General features: G+C 50.0%; 2 protein-coding genes across 3 annotated transcripts in view; both read left to right on the forward strand.

The window, feature by feature from the left end:
* NOP53 (NOP53 ribosome biogenesis factor) overlaps positions 1-16,678 on the forward strand; it is a 289,745-nt gene that overhangs the window by 189,328 nt on the left and 83,739 nt on the right. The window lies entirely within an intron of this gene.
* The window catches only part of BICRA (BRD4 interacting chromatin remodeling complex associated protein), a 97,228-nt gene that overhangs the window by 44,301 nt on the left and 36,249 nt on the right, over positions 1-16,678 (forward strand). Inside the window, exon 1 of one of the 2 annotated variants that reach the window (XM_050772048.1) lies at positions 15,185-16,003. The exons of the other annotated variant lie outside the window; for it this stretch is intronic. The gene's annotated coding sequence lies outside the window, so the exon portion shown is untranslated. Of the gene's footprint in view, positions 1-15,184; positions 16,004-16,678 lie in introns of those variants that run through there. 2 annotated transcript variants of the gene reach the window in all.

The raw sequence follows: 16,678 nt of genomic DNA on the forward strand, positions 1-16,678 counted from the left end.
TCGTGATCCGCCCGCCTCGGCCTCCCAAAGTGCAGGGATTACAGGCGTGAGCCACCGCGCCCGGCCTGCCATTACTTTTAATGGCAAAAGGCGCAATTATTTTTGCACCAACCTAATATAAAAGGTGTTGCTATTAGAGGGAGGTGTGGAGGTCTTGCCTATGGCTGCCACTTCAGTATTTCTCTGCTTCTCTGAGGCTCTGGGCAGCCCTCCCTGCTGTGCCCTGGGTTGGGGTTGGGGTCGTCTCCTCTCTTAATAAGGTGATCAGTAGCTATGGGACCAGTAGAATGCATTAGAGGGGAATGGGCTTCCCTGAAGAGGGCAGTAGATGAGAGGAAGGAGCATGTATGAGGGCTTGTGTGCACCACACATCCTGGCACCATCCGTCTGGCCCGCCCAGCCTTCTCAAATGCTCTGCTCTGCTGTTCCCTTACACCTCTGGCCAATCCATCTGCAAACCCTCTTGCTCGGCTGTTATGTCCAGAATTTGACTGCACCTTGTCCCCTCCCCTGTCACCATGTCTCCTGCCTGGACCATTACGGTCACCCCCTCTCTGTGTTTCCATCGTCACCTTCTGCAGTCCGTTCTCCACTCCGCAGCCAGAAGGAACCTGTGAACACCCAAGTCAGGTCATGTCCCTGCCCTGTCTGGAGCCCTCCCGCGGCCCGGGGCTCACCTGGAATAAAAGCTAAAGTCCTCGCCCTCGTTGTCTGACCTCACGTCTCCCGTGTGTCTACTCATGCTCATGCCCTCGTCACTGCTCGTGGCCCCTGAGGCACCCATGTGATTCTGCCTCAGGACCATTGCATGCCCTCCTCCTTCTTCCTGGAGCCCCCTCTCCTGGGGTGGCCACATTGCTGCTCCCCTTACCTCCTGCACATCCTGTATGTACCCCAGCCCTCCCCAACCCATGCTTGGCGTTCTTGCCTTCTTCTTCTCTTTGGGATGCTGTCTCTAGGTTCAGGATCTGACTCCTGCCAGTAGAACATGAGCTCCTTGAGAGCAGGGATGACTTCCTCACTCCCAGCATCAGCGTTTGGCTTCTCTTTGTGGGGCAGTAGGGATCAGTAGGGAGCCCTAAGAAGGGGAACGGCACGACCCTAAATAAAATAGGTCGCTCTGGCTGCCAAGTGGGGAACTGAGTTTAGAAGCGGGAGGCCAGTTAGAAGTCCCTGCTGCCCTCCAGGCAGCGAGCACGAGAGGGTTGGGCAGACGATGCTGGTTCCAAGACCTAGAGAAGGGTGGGCTGGAGTTATATAAGACACAGGAGGAATGGTGGCATCTTGGAGCCAACCAGCGTTGGCTGATTCCCACAGACGGCCCCACTCCTGGCTCTGATGCAGCTGCAAACCCACAGCTTGCCCGGGACCTGCTTTAGGACAGGAATGTTTGAACTGCACCAGGTCAGCATCTGAAGGTGTTTGCTCTAAGACCCAGGCCTGTGACTCTGCCAGCCCAAACCCCTGCCAGGTCCCGGGCAGATGTCGGCTTGCTGTCACTTCTCTGGACTCTAAGGCTTTTCTGCCTGTGTGGCATGTGAGAAAAATGGCGGAGTGATTAGGAAGGCTCATGCAGAATCCAGGTAAAAAACTTTCTGGTATGGAAGGGTGAAGGGGAGGAAGGTCATCTGGAGTATTTTTTTTGAGACAAGGTCACCCAGGCTGGAGTGCAATGGTGCGACCATGGCTCACTGCAGCCTCGACCTCCCAGGCTCAAGCAATCCTCCTGCCTCAGCCTCCTGAGTAGTTGGGATCAGAGGCATGTGCCACCACACCCAGCTATTTAAAAAAATTTTTTTTTGTAGAGAACAGGGTCTTACTATGCTGCCCAGGCCAGTCTCAAACTCCTGGGCCCAAGCGATCCTGCTCCCTTGGCTCCCAAAGTGCTGGGATTACAAGTGTCAGCCACTGCGCCTGGCCTGTCCAGACTTTGTGTAGACATCAGCAATCAGGCAGTGGGGCATCTTGGAAAGCAGCCAAGGCTTTGGTGTCCATGAAACCCAGGTTCTAATCTCATTGCTTCTTACTACTTACTCAGTGGCTTTTTAGCTTGTGTGCATTCGGCTGCAAGTAATAGTTGACTTGACCACTGATGGCTTAAATACTCTCTTATTTTTTTTAACAAATATTTCTAAATTTAGTTTTTGAGGTGGCTAATTCACAAAGCTGAAAAAGCAAACATTATTTTGAAAACTGTGCAGTGGAACGCCTCCTATTCCTGTTCCCATCTGCCAGGTCCCTTTATAGTTAGTCAGTGTATTTAGTGTCATACAGACCCTTCCTGAAGTCCTTTAGGCATTGAAAAGCATTCAGAATATGTATCATTTCTCCTTCACCCTTTTCTTAATCAGATGGTAACGTTTTAAACATGCCATTCTGCATTTTACTTTTCCACGTAGCAATAGTCTGGGAGATCTTTCCCTGTCTTTCCCTATCGGTACACAGAGAACATCCTCGTTCTTATCGGTACACAGAGAACATCCTCGTTCTTATTTTGTTTTTTTGAGACAGGATCTCGCGCTGTCCCCCAGGCTGGAGTGCACGATCTCAGCTCACTGCAACCTCCACCCTCACTGGCTCAAGCGATCCTCCCACCTCAGCCTCCCCAGTAGCTGGCATTACAGGCACACACCACCACACCTGGCTAATTTTTATATTTTAGTAGAGACGGGGTTTCATCATGTTGGCCTGGCCGGTCTGGAACTCCTGACCTCAAGTGATCCTCCTGCCTCGGCCTCCCAAAGTGCTGGGATTACAGGCATGAGCCACTGTGCCTGGCCTCATTCTTTTTTTTTTTTTCAATGACATCTTTATTGACATATAATTCACGTACCATAAAATGCACCCATCTAAAGTGTAGCAATTCAGTGGTTTTCAGTATATTCATAGAGTTGTGCAGACATCACCACAATCCATTTTAGAACATTTTCATCATCTCAAGAAGAAACCGTACCCATGAGCAGCCGCTTTGAATTTCTCCCTCCCCGCAGTCCTTAGCAACCATGCATCTACTTTCCATCTCTCTGGGTTTGCCTGTTCTGGACAGTTTGCATAAATGGAATCATGGAATATATGGCCTTTGTGCCTGGCTCCCTTCACTCGGCGTCATGCGTTCCAGGTTCGTGCGTGTTGGAGCGTGTGCCAGTGTTTCCTTCCTTCCTTATGGCGCAGTGATAGTCTGTGATATGGATACACCACATCTGTTTATCCGTTCATCCACAGACGGGCATTTGGGTCTTTTCCACCTTTTGCCTCTTGCAAGTAAAGGAGCTGCGGATGTTCACAGGCCAGTCTTTGTTTTGTTTTGTTTTGTTTTGAAACTGAGTTTCGCTCTTGTTGCCCAGGCTGGAGTGCAGCGGTGCAATCTCAGCTTACTGCAACCTGTGCCTCCCAGGTTCAAGCGACTCTCCCGCTGCAGCCTCCCCAGTAGCTGGGACTACAAGTGTGAGCCACTGTGCCCAGCCTCGGGCCAATTTTTGTGTGGACGTAGGTTTTCGTCTCTCTTGGGTCTATAAGTAGGAGTGGAATTGCTGGGTCACGTGGCAACTCTATGTTTAACTTTTGGAGGAACTGCCCGGCGGGTTTCCACAGCAGCTGCACCCTTTGACAGTCCCACCAACAGTGAGTGAGGGTTCAGGTTCCGCCACACCCTCACGAACACTTGCCCTTGTCTGTCTCCTTGATTGGAGCTATCCTAATGGGTGCGAAATGGTATCCTATGGTTCTGATGTGCACTTCCTTGGTGGCTAATGATGTTGAGTATCTTGTCATGGCCATTTGTATACCTCTTTCTTTTTTGTACAGCTGCATACCATTCCCCTGTTTAGAGAAACTGTAGTTTATTTAACCCATTTACTACTGCAATAGTCCTGCCCAAGTAATTAAAAAAAAAAAAAATCAACCGGTTTGTTTTTTTGTTTGTTTGTTTGAGATGGAGTCTCACTCTGTCGCCCAGGCTGGAGTGCAGTGGCCGGATCTCAGCTCACTGCAAGCTCCGCCTCCTGGGTTTACGCCATTCTCCTGCCTCAGCCTCCCGAGTAGCTGGGACTACAGGCGCCCGCCACCTCGCCCGGCTAGTTTTTTTTTTTGTATTTTTTAGTAGTTTCACCGTGTTAGCCAGGATGATCTCCATCTCCTTACCTTGTGATCCGCCCATCTCGGCCTCCCAAAGTGCTGGGATTACAGGCTTGAGCCACCGCGCCCGGCCTAAAATCAACCTGTTTACTACTGATGGCCAGTGGGTTGTTTCTAGTATCTCGCTATTATTATTATTTTTTTATTTTTATTTTTATTTTTTTGAGATGGAGCCTCACTCTGTCACCCAGGCTGGAGTGCAGTGGCGCGATCTCGGCTCACTGCAAACTCCACGTCCCGGGTTCACACCATTCTCCCGCCTCAGCCTTCTGAGTAGCTGGGACTACAGGTGCCCGCCACCGTCTTGCTATTATTAATAGAAACATAACTGTAAGGCCAGGGCATGGTGGCTCATGTCTGTAATCCCTGCACTTTGGGAGGCCAAAGCGGATGGATCACCTGAGGTCAGGAATTTGACACCAGCCTGGCCAACATGGTGAAACCTTGTCTCTACTAAAAATACAAAATTAGCCAGGTGTGGTGGTGCATGCCTGTAGTCCCAGCTACTTGGGAGGCTGAAGGAGGAGCTTCACTTGAACCTGGGAGGTGGAGGTTGCAGTGAGCAAAGATCACGCTACCTGGGCAACAGGTACTCCAGCCTGGGCAACAAGAGCAAAACTCCATCTCAAAAAACAAAAAATTAATAAAATGTCCCCAGTTTAAGATGGGTGCAGTGGCTCATGCCTGTAATCCCAGCACTTTGGGAGGCTGAGGCGGGTGAACCACCTGAAGTCAGGAATTTGAGACCAGTCTGACCAACACGGTGAAACCCTGTCTCTACTAAAAATACAAAAAAAATGAGCTGGGTGTGGTGGCGAGTACCTGTACTCGGAAGGCTGAGGCAGGAGAATCCCTTGAACCTGGGAGGCGGAGGTTGCAGTGAGCCAAGATCACACCACTACTGCACTCTAGTCTGGGTGACAGAGGGAGACTCTGTCTCAAATAAAAAACAGTCCCCGGTTTAGTGCTGAAGTGCTGTCTAACGTTTCTAAGCCCAGGAAAGCTGTAATGTGAGACTGGGTGTGGTAGCTCATGCCTGTAACCCCAGCACTTTGGGAGGCCAGGGTGGGAGAATCACTTGAGCCCAGGAGGTTGAGACCAGCCTGGGGAACATGGTGAGATCCTGTCTCAACACACACACACACACACACACACACACACACACACAAAATAAATAGATAAATAAATAAATACATTTAAAAATTAGCTAAGTGTGGTGGCGCCCACCTGGGAGGATCACATGAGCCTGGAAGGTCAAGGCTGCCGTGAGTTCTCTTCACACCACTGCACTCCAGCCTGGGCAACAGTGAGACCCTGTCTCAAAAAAACAAAAACAAGAAGGCTGTGATGGGCCTTTCAGAGAAAATACACATGTTAGAGAAACTTCTTTCAGGCACAAGTTAGGGTACTGCTGATGTGAGTAAGGCTCAATGTTAGTGAATCAGAAAATATACATTAAATAAGGTGTCTTCAAACAGAAACACACGTAAGCCAAAGTTATATATTGAGTGATGAAAGCATTGTGGCCAGAGGCTTTCAGGAACCTAACTTTGTATTTCCCCCAGGAGACATGGCTAATGTCTAAGTACTTGCTAATCCAGTGTTCACAGTCACTTTACAGATTCTGTAATATAGAACACAGCCACCTGGAATAACCACCAATTGCACAGGGAATTTTTTTCTACATGCTAGTGGTGCTTTACTGGGATCTGATTTATGTGCAGTAAAATGCACAAATCTTAAGTGCACAGCTTGATGAGTTTTGACAAATACTACCTGTATGAGCATCACTCAGCTCTAGCTAGAGAACACGTCTATCATCTGAGAAGGCTCCCTCATAGCCTTTCCCAGACGTTCCTGCATCCCTCCCTTGAAGTGGCCACATGTCGGATTTTCCCCCCCCACTATAAATCAGTTCCAGGTGTTCTAGATTTTTTTTTTTTTTTTAGACGGAGTCTTGCTCTGTCGCCCCAAGCTGGAGTGCAGAGAGGCGATCTCGGCTCACTGCAAACTCTGCCTCCCGGGTTCAAGAGATTCTCCTGCCTCAGCCTTCCTAGTAGCTGGGACTACAGGCACCCACCACCACGCCCGGTAATTTTTTGTGTTTTTAGTAGAGACGGGGTTTCACCATGTTAGCCAGGATGGTCTTGATCTCCCGACCTAGTGATCCACCTGCCTTGGCCTCCCAAAGTGCTGGGATTACAGGCGTGAGCCACCGTACCGGGCCGATGTTCTAGATCTTTACACAAATGGACTCACACTTCCTTTGCCCAGCATGATCCATTTAAGACTCATTTGTATTGTTGCGTGTAGAAGTCCTTCATTCCCTTTTACTGCCAAGCTGTATTCTGTGGTGTGGATGTAACAATGTATCCATTTACCTGTTGATGACTGTCTGTGCTATTTACATTTAGGGGCTTTTATGAATAAGGCTGCTGTGAAAAGTTTTGTACAGGTGCTTTTGTGGACATACTTTTCACCTCCCTTGAGTAAATACCTTGGCATGACATTTGTTGGGTCACAGAGTTGGTATATGTTTAACTTTACTTAAGCCAGGCTTTAATTCTCTTCTGGGACAAGATGTCTAGGAGAAGGTCATTCCAGGGATGTTTGGCAGCTGAGGATTGTCAGGCCAGTAGGTCAGTGTCCCTCTGATACTCTCTCTCTTTTTTTTTTTCCCCTGAGTCTGTTTGCTAGGGAACCTCTGATTCTCTTGACCTTCCCCTCAGGAATGCATAATGGCTGCTGCGGCACCGGTCATTGTCATTGTATTCATAGCAGTCTTTCAAGCAAAAAGAAGGAGCAGGAGCAAACAGTCTTCCCAAGACAAGATTCTGCCTTTTTAGCCAAATGTGAAAACTTTCCCATATCCATTCTGAGCCTCAAGGGAGTCCGAGGAAGAATGTTTCTGGCCAAGGAGCCGGGGTCTTCACTCACTATGGTCCGTCCTCTGTTGACCAGGATGTTGGGGTTGGAAGTGTTTACCAGATCCTGGGCAACTTCTAAATTAGCCCTCCCGAGCCTCAGAGAAGACTTGGTGGGACTACTTGGTCAGGGGCCTGGACCTTGACCAGGAGCTGGTGGCTTGTGTTTGATACAAGAACAAGAACCCTGGAAGGAAAACTGAAGAGACAGAAGCTTCTAGGCCGGGCATGGTGGTTCATGCCTGTAATCCCAACACTTTGGGGGAGGCTGAGACGGGCAGATCACTTGAGGTCAGGAGTTCGCCAGGCGTGGTGGCGGGTGCCTGTAATCCCAGTTACTTGGGAGGCTGAGGCGGGAGGATCGCTTGAGCCCGGGAGGCAGAGTTTGCAGTGAGCTGAAATCATGCCACTGCACTCCAGCCTGGGTGACAGAATAAGACTTCGTCTCAAAAAATAAAAAAATAAAAAAAGAAGAAGCAGCTTCTAGAACAGTGATTCACAGAGTGTGGTCTGTGCCAGCAGTATCAGCATCACCTGAGAACTCGTTAGAAATGCAGAGTCTCAGGCCACACCGGGACCTGCCGATTCCCAGATCCCAGATCTATATTAGGAACCAGTGGTCTACAAACCCATGTGCACGTCTTGGGGAACGTTTGTTTCCCCTTTGCTTCTCTTAGCTGCATTTTTTTCCCTGAATGCGAAGCCTGCTTCATTGCCTGATGACCTGTGTCCGGTGAACATAATCATTTCTTTTGTATTCCCGTCACCCACCCCGAATGCCTGTGCTTCACCCTCTCCCAGGGTTTTTCCTGTTTCTCATGAGCCAGCATTGAGAAAAATCCAAACCCTTTTGAGATACCTGGTTTTCTTGGCAAGGCTGCAGCTTTATAGCTGTATTTAGAACAGCGTCAAATGTAAAAAGGGAAAAGAGAAGACGCACAAAACGTTTCTAGTTTGTAACTACCTGTATAAAATAGGCTTTTAGGAGCTAGACATCAGTCGCTTTATGAGCAATCTAAGCTTCATGGAGCCCACTTTATTTGTTTAAACTAATTCAATGATTTTAGAGCTCTAAAGGTCACTAAAAATAAAGATGGTATAGATTTTAATTGCTCTTCAAATTGCTTTTTCTCTGTCTTTCCCAACAGGGGTGGAGGTGGGTGAAGAATCAACATTTTTTTCCCGTTTTCCTTTTCTAGCTTTGAAATAGACACATCATGCAAGAGGCTACATATCCAGGGCCCAGCCAGCTCTTACAGGGCTTTTGCATGCAATTGAAAACGGTGCTTGTCCGAGAGGGCATGACTCTGTAGTGTGTCGTTTGTATGAAATGGGAAAGGGGACTCCTTTCTCCATGTGGATGCTACCCTTGTCTGGGGCTCATAGGTGTGAGCAGAACCTGGACTGGACTTGATGCCCCACTTGCCCCTTTGGATCCCTTTGTGCAGTGAACAACCTGTGCAGCTGTACATGGTGGTGCATGTACACACACACACACACACGCACACACGTTTTCTTCTCTTTTCTTTTTTTTTTTTTCTTTTCTTTTTCTTTTTTGAGACAGGGTCTCCTTCTGTCACCCAGGCTGTAATGCAGTGGCATGATCATGGCTCCCTGCAGCCTCAACCTCCCAGGCTCAAGCAATCCTCACACCTCAGCTACCCAAGTAGCTGGGACCAAAGGTGCACACTAGCACACCTGGCTAATTTGTAAAATTTTTTGTAGAGATGGGGTCTCATTGTTTTGCCCAGGCTACATATATATGTTCTATACTCAGTACATATTATATGCCTCTCTGTCTTAGAAACTTACATGTACATTAGTTTCCTATTGTTGCCGTAGCAAATACTACAGATGCAGGATCTTAAAACCGAAAGCTATTCTCGTATAGTTCCAGAGGCCCTAAGTCCAAAATCAGGGTGTCAGCAGGGCCACTGGGGTGGTCAGAGCTGTGCTCCCTTGGGAGGCTCTAGGGAGGAGCCTAGAGCCTTCTTCGCCTGGTCCAGCCCCTGGAGCTCTAGGTGGTCCTTGGCTGGTAGCCATGTGACACTAAGCTTTGCCTCCTTCTTCACATGGCCTTCTGCTCTTCTGTGACGTCTCCTTTGCTGTTAAGAGGACATTTATCATGGGATTTTGAGCCTACCTAGATAATCCAGGACAGTCTCATCTCAAAATTGTTAATCTAATTGTATCTACAAAGACCCTTTTTTCCAAATAAGGATGGCCACATCCGCAGGTTCTAGGATGTTTGCGTATTTTTTGTGGTGGGGGCCACCATTCAACTCACTACAAACACCTTGGAAATACATCCTAAGAGCTTAACTTCTTGGCGTCATAGCATGTTAAGTCCATGTACCAGGTGAACGCATCACCTCATTTGTCTGTCTGACCAAGGTGCATGGGAATGACTCATTCGAGGCATTTCAGGACAACGAAAGGGGTAGAGGACCTGGCCTGGGCAACTGGCGGAGGTGGGGAACCTGTCACAGTACACCCCTGCTACTGGGGGGGGAGGGGGAGATGGCCAGGCTGGCACCCATCATGTAGTTCCCATGGGCTTAGGAGTCTCAGCTGGGTTCAAGTTCTCACTCTTGGGTGACCTTGGACAAGTACCCAACCCTCTGGCCTCAGTCTCCTCATCTGTGTAATGGGCATGAGGATAATGGCATCTGCTTTATGGGGTTGCTGTGAGAATGAAATGAAGTAAGATGAAGCATTTAGTAGGCACTCAGCAAACTTGGCGGGGGTGACGAAGATGATGAAGTCGGAGGTGGCCATAGCCAAGGGCTCATGGGACAGAATCTGACCCAGTCAAACACCCAGACTCCCAAACACCAGGGCTCGTAGCCACGTGGCCCAGGCAGAGGTTGGACTCATAGTTTGGGCAGGTCCAGCCGGTGGCCAGTGAGGAAGGGGGTTGGCGGGGAGGGGCAGAGGCCAGAGGGAGCCGGGCCTGGGAGGAGAGCTTCCTATGGTTGTTTGGACATGCCATCTCGGTGTCCAGCGCAGGGAAGGCATATAGGAGGAGCCGAGGCTGCTTGGGCAACATTTATTTACTAATCGGTAGGGAAGCTTTTGAGTATTTTAATGGCAGGAGCAGCCAGATGTGAATAAGCCAAATGTGAACCCAGGCTGGGTGATGAAGAAACGGTAGGGCCTAGATTTGGGCCAGAATAGTGGTCATAGACAGGAAGGTGCTGATTGGAGAGATTTGGGAGGTGGGAGGGATAAAACTTGGATGAGTCAGGTGTGGGGTCAAACTTGGTTCCTAGTCCCCAGAGAGAGCTGTATCAGTGAGCTGTCACTATATAACGCACAACCCTGGCCAGGCACAGTGACTCATGTCCGTAATCCCAGCACTTTGGGAGGTCAGAATGGGAGGATCACTTGAGCCCAGGCATTTGAGACCTGCCTGGGCTGCATAGTTAATTTTTCTACAAAAAATTAACCAGGTGTGGTGGCGTGCGCCTGCAGTCCCAGCTCTTCAGGAAGCTAAGGTGGGAGGATCCCTGGAGCCCAGGAAGTCAAGGCTGCAGTGAGCTGTGATCGCACCACTGCAGTCCATCCTGGGCAACAGACCGAAACCCTGTCTTAGAAAATCAAAACAATAATAAACAGAGAAAGGAAAACCATGATCCCAACGGTTAGAATTTGGACTGGGCGTAACTAAGTGCTTCTGGCCTGGGCTGGGTGTCTGTAGTCAGCTGTCGGACAGCTGGTGACTCTGCGTCTAGGGCTTGGCTGGCTGTTGGCTGGGGTGATGGGGTGATGGGCACGTGGCTCTCATCCTCTTGCAGGCCAGCCTGGGCTTCTTCACCTGGCAGCTGGGCAAAGAGTGGAAGTGTGCCAGGCTCAGAATCACACACTGTCGGCCAGGCGCGGTGGCTCATGCCTGTAATCCCAGCACTTTGGGAGGCCAAGGCGGGTGGATAACGAGGTCAGGAGTTCGAGACCAGCCTGACCAACATGGTGAAACCCCGTCTCTACTAAAAATACAAAAATTAGGTGGGTGTGGTGGCGGGTGCCTGTAATCCCAGCTAATCAGGAGGCTGAGGCAGGAGAATCGCTTGAACGCAGGAGATGGAGGTTGCAGTGAGCTGAGATTGTGCCACTGCACTCCAGCCTGAGTGACAAAGCAAGACTCCATCTGAAAAAAGAATCACACACCATCACTTCCACCACATGCTGTTGGCCAGAGCAAGTCAAGAAGCCAGCCCAGGGTCAAGGGTTGAAGTCATAGACCCCACTTTTTTTTTTTTTTTTTTTTTTTTTTTTTTTTTGAGACGGAGTCTGGCTCTGTCGTCCAGGCTGGAGTACAGTGGCCGGATCTCAGCTCACTGCAAGCTCCGCCTCCCGGGTTTACGCCATTCTCCTGCCTCAGCCTCCCGAGTAGCTGGGACTACAGGCGCCCGCCACCTCGCCCGGCTAGTTTTTGTATTTTTTAGTAGAGACGGGGTTTCACCGTGTTAGCCAGGATGGTCTCGATCTCCTGACCTCGTGATTCGCCCGTCTCGGCCTCCCAAAGTGCTGGGATTACAGGCTTGAGCCACCGCGCCCGGCCGACCCCACTTCTTAATAGGAGGAGCTACAAAGAGTGTGGGGCAAGGGAGGAGAATTTCTGGCCACTTTGCGATCAACCATAGTGGCCTTTGTTTCAGATCCCCTTTCCACCAGCCCTCTCCTATTTCGTTTGACCTCTCTTCTTTTTTTTTTTGAGACGGAGTCTCGCTCCGTCACCCAGGCTGGAGTGCAGTGGCCGGATCTCGGCTCACTGCAAGCTCCGCCTCCCGGGTTTATGCCATTCTCCTGCCTCAGCCTCCCGAGTAGCGGCCTTTCTTCTTAATCAGTGAAACACAAAGAGCAGCCCTTGACCCGTGTAAGAGGCCTTGCCGTGGGCTGCAAAGATAATCCAGAAATGGAAGCTCTTTTGCATCAGGTTGTATTTGTCTGCAAATAATGGGAAACCAAATAATGGCTTAAACCATAAGGATTAACAAGTTTGGAGGTGGGCAGCCCATGAAAAGTTATTAATACAGTCAGACCGGGTGCGGTGGCTCATGCCTGAAATCCCAGTACTTTGGGAGGCCGAGGTGGGCGGATCACTAGAAGTCAGGAGTTTGAGACCAGCCTAGCTAACGTGGTGAACCTCGTCTCTACTAAAAATACAAAAAGTAGCCGGGCGTGGTGGTGGACGCCTCTAATCCCAGCTACGCAGGAGGCTGAGGCAGGAGAGTCACTTGAACCTGGGAGGCGGAGGTTGCAGTGAGCCAAAATCGCGCCACTGCACTCCAGCCTAGGCGACAGAGCGAGACTCCGTCTCAAAAGAAAAAAAGGAACGCGGTCTTTTTGTCAGCTCCCATCAACCATCCTCTGCTGGTGGGCTTTTCAGCCTCAGGTTTGTTGCCTCATGGTTGCAGAATGGCTGCCACAGCTCTAGTTATCTCAACTGTATTCAAAACTGGAAGCAGGAGCAAAAGACTGTCTTTCTGGAAAAACTCTGTCTTTGTATTCTGGAAGAAAAACTTTCCCTGAATCTTCCCTGAAAGTCTCACTGAGCAGAACCTGTCTGTACACTTCGGTTTTTACTATTTGCAGCGCCGTGTTTACTCTAACTGAAAGACAGGCTGGGAAAGTGAGTGTCTGATAAAGGAGGTGGGAGTGCCTCTGGCTTAGTTCGATTATTTTAAGGCTATTTTGACCACAACTGACAGTCCAAAATATGTTTCTGTGTGTCGCAGTACACACACACACACACACACACACACATATTATTAAAACCAATTTCTCAAATGCTCACTCTTACCATGTATAGTACACGTTAATATCTTCTATTCCTTTCCATTCCATTCCATTCTTTTCCATGCTGTTTAATTATTTAAAGCAGTTCCTGGTCACAACCTGCTAATTGGATTTCACAACCTTCAAAGGCGTGACCCAGAGTTTGAGAGACCGGCCTAGAACAGTCTTTGTTTACATCTTAGCGTTGGCAAGTGTTACCCTGCACAGAGTCAGGCTTCTGTGAGCAGGGGAGGAGAGGTGGGGAAATGGTGTTTTAAAAAGCAACGGATAGACTTTGCCACATCATCTGCACTTCCTGATACCGTTCTGGAGACTTTTTATTACTGGCAAGCAACCTAAGGGTTACTCCAGTTTGTATTGGGAAATTAAAATCCGCCTGTTTGTGGAGCTTAGCCGGCCCTTTTAATTCCGTATCCTGCTAGCAGCCTGGCTTCTGCACAGCTCCTGATGACAGCGCAAAACTCCGATTGCATTACAAGTGGAGGAGAAATTCACACAATTTTCTGGAAGGACACTGTGTCATTGTTGCGTCATGGCTGTTCTCTGGAACTGGTTGTGGTTTTCAGGCCCGGCCTTTCCTGCTTTTTATAGCGTGGTGGTGAGGAGTGAGGTCTTCAGAATCACAGGGTCTGAGTTCAAATTCTGGTGCCATGGTACGACCTGGGGCAAGTGTCCCGACCACCTCCAAGTCTCCTTTTCCTGTAAGATGTGCGTCAGCAGTGCTTCCGTGGGGATGGGGAGGGGTCGGTGGATGTGGAGTGAGCACAGGGGCTGGTACCCAGAAGCACTCAGGCAGTGCAGGCTCTTCGGGGTGTGCCAGGCAGCTTCAGCTGCGTGATGCCACAGTGACGAGTGAGCCTGGGTTGCAATGGCTCCTGGTGGCAGAGGCTGGCTTCTCGCTCATGTGTATGCCTGGTGGGTTGGCTGTAGTTCTGTCCACATGTCCGCCCTGTTCTGGGACTCAGGGGAACTATGTGATGGCTCCCAAAGCTTCTGCCCCCCATCCCCCAACCCCACCCCGCAACCTCAGTCACTGCTTCAAAAGTTTCTGATTGTGGGGGTAGGAGAGGGGTCTCCAGTGCCCCCCCGGCTGAGAACCACCGGCCATGCTCCCCAAGCCAGAATGGGGTCTGCTTCTGCCCTTTTGCTGTCCTTAGCAAACCCCCACCAGACACACAGTAGGTGCCTACTAAATGTACATTTCAGCAGGTTGCCTCTTGAACAAATGAAAGCATTTGTTTAATTTCCTCTGCACATTCGTTCATTCATCCCACAGATATTTGTTGAACTCCTACTGTATGCCACATACCATGCCAGTCCCAGGGATCTTGCAGGGGACAAAACAAGCAAAGGTTCCTGTCCTGGGGGACATTTTGGTAGAGGAGACACACAGTAAACAACCAAACCATCAGACAGATGTATGATATTTGATGTTAAAATTTTAGTTTTATTTATTTATTTTTTGATACGGGTCTCGCTCTGTTGCCCAGGCTGGAGTACAGTGGCATGATCACGGCTCACTGCAGCCTAGAACTCCTGGGTTCAAGCAATTCTTCTGCCTCAGTCTCCTGAGTAGCTGGGATTACAGGTGTGCAACACCATGTCTGGCTGATTTTTTTGTGTTTTTAATCTTCATGTGTGTCTTGAAAGGCTTCCTCTGCTTGCTGGGTTGAGAGCAACAAGACACCTAGCTGGCCTGGTGTGGGTGCACACAGTGCAGGTGCCGCAGCACCCCCAAAACCGCTCTTTTCCACTGCGTTTATCTCATCTGCAAAATGGGGGTAATACCAGGTGTTTGGAAGGATTCAAAGAACCCCGGTACCTGGCTGAAGCAGGGGATCTATTAACCGTTCCAAATACACACATAGGCCACGTGTGGCAAACAGCACCAAAGTGGGGCCAGGGACTTCTGTCCAGCCTCACTGGGCTGTGGCTCAAAATCTCTGGGAGTCACCCCACTAGATAGCATCAACAGTGGCAGTTAAAATGATCACGACTAGCGTGCACACCGCCTACAGAGTGCTTTAGGACATGGATTACAGATGTTCCTATGTAACAGTCCCATGGAGGACATAGTGTTATCTTCCCCCATTTTCCAGATGGGGAAACTAAGGCACAGAGGGGATGAATAACTTGTCTTAGGGTACACGGCTGGGAATGGGAAGTGGCAGCCCAGGGATGGGAGCCTCAGAATTGGTCAAGATGCACTTGATTCCTGCTGTGAGCATGCGCAGGCAGCAACCCCAGCCCCTCGCCCAATTTTTTTTTTTTTTTTTTTTTTTTTGGAGCTCTGTCATCCAGGCTGGGGTGCAGTGGTGCAATCTCAGCTCACTGCAGCCTCCGCCTCCTGGGTTCAAGCAATTCTTCTGCCTCAGACTGCTGAGTAGCTGGGATTACAGGTGTGTGCCACCACGCCCAGCTAAGTTTTGTACTTTAGTAGAGACGAGGTTTCACCATGTTGACCAGGCTGGTCTTGAACTCCTGACCTCAGTTGACCTGCCCACCCTGGCCTCCCAAAGTGCTGGCATTACGGGTGTGAGCCACCACGCCCGGCCTTCTTTTCTTTTTGAGATGGAGTCTCACTCTGTCGCCCAGGCCGGAGAGCAGTGGTGCGATCTTGGTTCACCACAGCCTCGGCCTCGGCCTCTCTAGCTCAAGTGATTCTCCCACCTCAGCCTCCCGAGTAGCTTGGACCACAGGGGCCCACCACCACCCCCGGCCAATTTTAAATTTTTTGGTAGAGATGAGGTCTTGCTGTGTTGCCCAGGCTGGTTCTCCAGCTCCTGAGCTTAAGCCATCCTCCTGCCTCAGCCTCCCTGCCTCGGCTAGGGAGGATTACAGGTGTGAGCTACCCACGCCTCCCTCCTTTTTCATTTTTTCAAGTGAAATTTTCCTGTGTTGAAACACAGAAACCCGAGCTGTTAAATTCTGAACACTCTCATAACCACAGCTTGGTCACAACACGGAACGTGTCCCTCTCCCCAGGACATTCCCGTTCACGTCTTTAATGTTGTCATTGGAATGAAAGCACACAAATAGAAAATCCGCAGAGAGAGCTCTCCGGCCTCCACTTCGAAATTCAGCCTCGGGACTGGTTTGCAGAAGCCCCGCGGGAGCTGCACCCCCTCCGGTCTCTAATTCTGCTGGTAGGTAGGTCGTGCACAGAGCTTGGGCCACACCTACCAGAGCCAGGGAGGAGGCACGAACAGACGTGAACCCTTCGTCTTGGGAGCTCATGCACACCTCCAGGCCAGGAGCAGGGCACCCGCATTCCAGAGGAAAAGAATCCTGTGTTCCAGGGTCTTGCGACATCTGCTTTCTAGATCTTTCTGGGATCAGGACCTGAGAGGAAGAGAGAAAGCCACTTGCCACTCCTGTCCCTTCCTCCCTCTTCCATGCCAGTCCCTTTATCTCCTTTTCCAATCTGAAGGATCCCAGGCATTCATAAAATGATAACAGACGCATACCCCCATCACCCAGCCCCGCAATAGTGCCTGAACATTCTGCTGTATTTGTTTCAGATCCTACGAGAGAAGTAGCAGGAGATGGTCGCCTGTGGGGTAGTGGTTAAGGGCGAGGCCTCTGCAGTGAGCCTGCCTGGGCTCAAATCCCAGCCTGGGCAGGGCGCAGTAGCTCACACCTGTAATCCCAGCACTTTGGGAGGCCAAGGGGGGCGGATCACCTGAGGTCAGGAGTTCAGACCAGCCTGGCTGACATAGTGAAACTGTCTCTACTAAAAATATAAAAAATTAGCTGGGCATGGTGGTGCATGCCTGTAATCCCAGCTACTCGGGAGGCTGAGGTAGGAGAATCACTTGAAC

This window comes from Macaca thibetana, chromosome 19, assembly GCF_024542745.1.
Source record: "Macaca thibetana thibetana isolate TM-01 chromosome 19, ASM2454274v1, whole genome shotgun sequence".
NCBI lineage: Eukaryota > Metazoa > Chordata > Mammalia > Primates > Cercopithecidae > Macaca > Macaca thibetana.